The sequence below is a fragment of the Phacochoerus africanus genome, chromosome 9 (genome assembly GCF_016906955.1).
Source record: "Phacochoerus africanus isolate WHEZ1 chromosome 9, ROS_Pafr_v1, whole genome shotgun sequence".
NCBI lineage: Eukaryota > Metazoa > Chordata > Mammalia > Artiodactyla > Suidae > Phacochoerus > Phacochoerus africanus.
This window is the reverse complement of record NC_062552.1, coordinates 12,144,678-12,150,677: the sequence shown is the minus strand read 5'-3', so window position 1 is coordinate 12,150,677 and position 6,000 is coordinate 12,144,678.

Genomic DNA, 6,000 nt, shown 5'->3' with positions numbered 1-6,000 from the left:
GGAAGCTGATGGCTTCTCCAAGGGAAAAAGAGCTTTCAAACATTGGTGTGACATGAGTTCCCGTCGTGGCGCAGCGGAAATGAATCTGACTAGGAACCATGAGGTTGCGGTTTGATCCCTGGCCTCCATCAATGGGTTAAGGATCTGGCGTTGCCATGGGCTGTGGTGTAGGTTGCAGACGCAGCTCAGATTTGGTATTGCTGTGGCTCTGGCATAGGCCAACAGCTGTAGCTCTGATAAGACCCCTAGCCTGGGAACCTCCATATGCCGCAGGTGCAGCCCTAAAAAAAAAAATTTGGTGTGACATGAAGAGGGAAAAGCTTTCCAGGCCTGATTGCTAAAATGGGGGCAGGGCTCATGGCTCCCACAGACTAGAGTGTGGGGTACATCTTGCACTTGTCCTGCAAAGAGGCGGAAAGCAAGGAGGGGGCACTGAGAAAGATTTTTAATTCTGCTTTGAGTTTCCTTATTTTGGTATAATGGGTTATTGGAAAAGTTACATTTGCTCTTGGTAGTGATTTCATTACATCTAAAACCCAGGGAAGACATGGCTATACAGGGGCAGGGACGTGGGCTTGAACCCAAGTGTCCATTTGAAGGCACCACTGCCTGACCCTAGGAGGGTTGTACCTGCCCCTCACCACGTATGGGCACGGAGCATCATGTCACGTGCACACGGAGGACCTTTGGAGAAGCTTAGAAATGAATGCCCCTCCATCAACTTTCTCCCACCTCCACTCTCCTAGCTGGTATCAGCGGCAGCCTCTGGTTTTGAACACAAAGGACATTTGTTGCATGCAATCATTGTCTAAAGCTGGCCTCTTTCTATTATGAATGATCATGAAATTGAGAGTGAAGGAGAAAGGCAACTCCACATTTGAAGCTACAAAAAGGCCGTGATTCATTTCTAGTCTCTTTATTAAGCAGCCTAGTCTCAGATAATTTGCAGCAAAGTTTTACCCTGGAGCAAGTTTCCTCAGTCATGTTAAATTCATGGGGAAAATCCTCCCGGGATTTAGAACTGAAAAATAGACGGCTTTAATAACAGAAACGTTGGTGTAAAGAGCAGAGAGAGGCAGTATGTTCTAACCATTTAGGGAAAAAATGGGTAAGATGTTACTAATAAGCTCTGCTATATTTTTATCCTACCGTTTTCATCATCTGAAGGAATACTGAGATGAGCTTTTAAAGTCTGAATGATTATCTGACAGCTTCCATCTTTAGGGCAAATTATTAGCAAGGGTTTTATTTTGCTATTACCTTTAGTCAAAACTCAGAGGACATACGCTTATCAGAGCTCAGAGAGAGAATCAAATCTACAGACAAGAGTGCTGTGAACGGAAATGCAGAACCCAGCTACTTCTAGGTCTTTCTAGGTGACCTCTGTGGACACTGTCTTTCTTATGGAGTGAGGCTGAGGTAGGGATTAATAGGGTCCATAGCGCCCTCCTCAACGTGGTCCCCACCTAACTTTCAGCTCCATCACTCGCCATCCCCCACAACCCATCCAAGCACACGCCCTGTATTCCCATTATGCCAAACTGCCCATTGGTCCCAAATATGTGGCATTTCCTATCTGGGTTTCAGCTCATCTTTTTAAGACTCATTTCCAGAATGAGTTTCTTCCAGAAATCTTTCCAACTGTGGACAAAGTTAGTGGCATCTTATTCTGCTCTCCCATAGGGCCTCGTGCCTGCTTCACTAGGGGAGCTTAGTCAATTGCAAGGATTAGTTTACAATGTCAGTTTCCCCAGTGACCTTGAAAGGGCAAGGATTTTTATCTGGGATATCGGTACCCTCTAGTTCAGTGTTTCTCAACAGCAGCACTACTGACATTTGGGGCCAGAAAATTTCTTGGAGTGGGGACTGTCCTGTGCATTGTACGGCGTTGAATATCATCCTTGGTCTCTACCCACTAAATGCCAGTGGTGCCCAATCCTCAGTGTGATGATTAAAAACCATCTCCAAAAGGGTACCCTCCTACACTGTTGGTACAACCACTATGGAAACAGTATGGAGGTTCCCCAGAAAGCTCAATATGGAACTATCATGTGATCCATCAATCCCATTCCTGGGCACATATCTGGACAAAGCTTTCATTCAAAAAGATACATGCATCCCTATGTTCATTGCAGCACCACTCACAATAGCCAAGACAAGGAAACAACCTAAATGTCCATCGACAGATGAATGAATTAAGAAGATGTGGTACATGGACCTGACCCCCTTGCTGTACAGTGGGAAAATAAAAAAAATTATTAAAAAAAAAAAGATGTGGTACATGGACACAATGGACTACTACTCAGCCATAAAAAAGACAAACAAATGCCATTTGCAGCAACATGGATGCAACTAGAGATTCTCACACTAAGAAAGAGAAAGACAAATATCATATGATATCACTTTTATGTGGAATCTAAAATATAGCACAAATGAACCTATCTACAGAATAGAAACAGACTCAGAGACAGGAAGAACAGACTTGTGATTGCCAAGGGGGAGGGAGTGGGACGGATTGGGAGTTTGGGTTAGTAGATGCAAACTATTACATTTAGAATGGATGAGTAAAAGGTCCTGCTGTATAGCACAGGGAAGTATAGCCAATCATTTGTCATAGAAAATGACAGAAGATAATATTAGAAAAAGAATGTATATGCATGTATAACTGGATCATTCTGCTGCACAGCAGAAATTGATAGAATGCTGAATAATTTAAAAAACAAACAAACAAACCATCTCCAGACATTGCCCAGTGCCTCCTGGGGGAGAAAAATCGGGCCAGATGAGAACCACAGCTCTAGCCCTAACAGAGAGCCGGACATACAGTAGGTGCTTAACATAGATATTTGCTGAGTTAATAAACCCATGTCCAAATTAATGAATAAAAACCAAGTGAAGCACAGATGAAGAAAGGCCTGACCATATCTTTCACACACTCACTGAATTCAACTTAAAATCTTTATTCCAGAAGTCTCCATGAATTGGCTCTATTCACTTCCTATTTTTTTCTCTCACACCCTTTGTCCCTCACCTTCAAGTTTTGTTTTGCTTTGTTTTCTTTCCTGACAAGCCAAATTCTGTACTGACTTCAAGACAAAGAAAAACCTACTCCGAAAAGCCTTCTCCAATACATCCAATCCAGGGACCTACTACTTCACATTCTCTAAATATTTATGAAAAACCACAAGCACATATATGCATATGTATGTATATACATACACACATGTGCAGTAGTTTTGGTCTTAGACCTGTTAGCTCTTTTTATTTCATACATGTATATAGGAATTTTCTTCTCAACTGGAAGAATCACTCCTTGATAGTGGGATCACTTATGCCTTTGAGGTTCTTTTCTTCCCCTTAACATTAGCACAAGTTTATGAACAACAGATGTTTAGCTTTTGCTTGAATTTCTTTTTCTGTATGCATCTGGCAGGTGTGTTAAATCTGTGTAGTTGGTGTGGTCCTAACATAGTTTTGTTTTTTAAAAGGCATAGTGCTAACTCTTTAACATCTTGCTGTTTTTAAACTCATTTGAGGAGATTCTGCAAATACGAATGTGCCACGTTTTAGGATTCCTATGAGGAAGCGCTAAAAACGATAAGCAATGAGAAAGACAAACAGCCCCATTTTGTTTCAATCCTGACTCTGTTCAAACTCCATCTGGGGTTCTCTTTCCATTGCCTGGTAAAGTGGAAAAACGTTGGATTCCTGGTTTATTCTGAGCTCTCCCAACACCAGAAGAACTTCCTTTGCACCCATCCTCTTCAGGCGCACCTGCAAGGACCCATACATGCACTTTCCCCTATGCTTGGATTTGGAAGTTTGCTCATACTTCTGGTCTGCCGGGCACTTGTGTCTCACATTCTTCTTCGAAGAGTTCATGCTTTGCCCAAGAGCAGTCGCCTGAGGGGCTTCTGATCCTCAGCATTCAATGGCAGAGTTAAGGAGACAACCCCAGAATGGACCTGCACTATGTTTGAGTTTCACGTCAGTGACAGAAACAATGTAGAAGAGGCATTGGAATGGCTTAGGGCGAGGAAAAGGGTCTTTAGCTGCACCACTGATTTTTGTAACCCTTAATAAAAAATGAAAGAATGCTTCTGCCCAAGAATCATAAATTGAGACTTTTGGCAGAGCAGCCTCTTGAATCTTCGGTTTCCCCAAAGATTCAGGCTCTCTGTTGATTCCTCTCTGCTATACCTTTTCACCTCCCCTCTCCATGGGCCCTTCCTTGATGCCCACCAAAGCCCTTCCATTTAAAATGCAAAACCTAAATGCTGCCCTTGAGCCCACCCCTGCTGTGGTACCATCCTGACTTATCCCACCGACACTCAGCCCCCACTTAGCACTTCCATATCCTTGTCTCACATGTGTACACTACAATCTGGCAACCCTGGAGTATCCCCTCAATCTCAAAATGCACCCAGCTCTTTCTTGGCACCCGGGACTGCCTAATATTGCCCCATATTTATGGCCCTTTCTTGGTATTCCATTCCTTGACTCTGCCGACCTGCCTGTTACAACGTTGCTGACCACCCCTTGTGAAGTTCTTCGGGCTTGGCTTTCAGTCTTGATTTTCCTGCATGCCTTCATCTTTCTCTGCCTCTTTCTTAGTCTCACCAGCCACCTAAGAGGTAAGTCATTTCAAGGTTCCATCTTTAGCTTTAATATTATTTCCTCTTTAATGCTCTCCTATGGATGACTTCTTATATTGTTGCAGCTTCAAATATCAATTAAATCTAACAGCTACCAAATGCTTCTCTTTACCTTTTCCATCCTCTGGAAGTTCCAACTCAAGTTTTCAATCGACTCCAGGTTTGCGCATCACCAAGCATCTCAAATGCATCATGTTCAAAACCAGACAGATTCAGTTCCCTTCCTACTCCCATGGCTTGCTCCCCTCCATGTGCCCCTCTATTAAAGACCATCTGTTCCAAGCGAGAAGCAGAATTGGGTATGACTTGTCTTACTAAATACTGATCAGACCTCCAAACCCTCTTGATTTGTCTCATTTTCATGTCGACAGATGATCAAAATGGACTTCCCTGCCCCTCGTCTCTTCTCATGCCATTATCTCCTTTCCTCTGTGGTAGCAGTTCCTTGTTCAAGAACCAGATCTGATTGCCACCCTCTCGTCCCAGAAGTTTCTGGTTCTGAAGGCAGTGGAGAACCCAGTCCAAATGAAACCTGGAATTCAAGGTCACCCACCACTGTGACTCTAACCACATTCCCTTCAGAGCTTCATTTCTTACCACGTCATCAACAACAGGGGCAGTCCAGCCTCACCGAACTTCGTTCTAACCCTATATGCACCATATACTCTTTTTCCACCTGGTAAAATCCAACTAGAATGTTAAGGCTCAGCTCCAAGGGCCTCTGTGAAGCTTTCTCACCCTTGGCTCTGAAGGAGGATTAACCATCCCCTTCTGTGCTTCCATAGCACTTTTCTTACAGTTCTACAAGTCACCTAGTAATACAGGAGTTTCCAAGTTAGTCACTGAGCTTAAGGAGTGCAGAGTCTAGTGAGGTGAACACTATCTTATCCATTTGTTGGCTGTCATCCATCCATCTATCCATCCACCCACTATTCTGGCCAGCATTTTGAGACTACCTCACTTAAGATCCCCTCCAGTGGAGTTCCCGTTGTGGCGTAGTGGTTAACGAATCCGACTAGGAACCATGAGGTTGCGGGTTCGATCCCTGGCCTTGCTCAGTGGGTTAAGGCTTCGGTGTTGCCGTGAGCTGTGGTGTAGGTCGCAGACATGGCTCGGATCCCGCGTTGCTGTGGCTGTGGTAGGCCGGTGGCTACAGCTCCGATTAGACCCCTAGCCTGGGAACCTCCATATGCCACAGGTGCTGCCCTAGAAAAGACAAAAAAACAAAAAAAACAAAACAAACAAAAAAAAAGATCCCCTCCAGTGTTAATATTCTATGATTCTGAATATTATATACTTTCTATATAGAAAGAAAAACTGTAAATTACAGGCTAAATACATGACA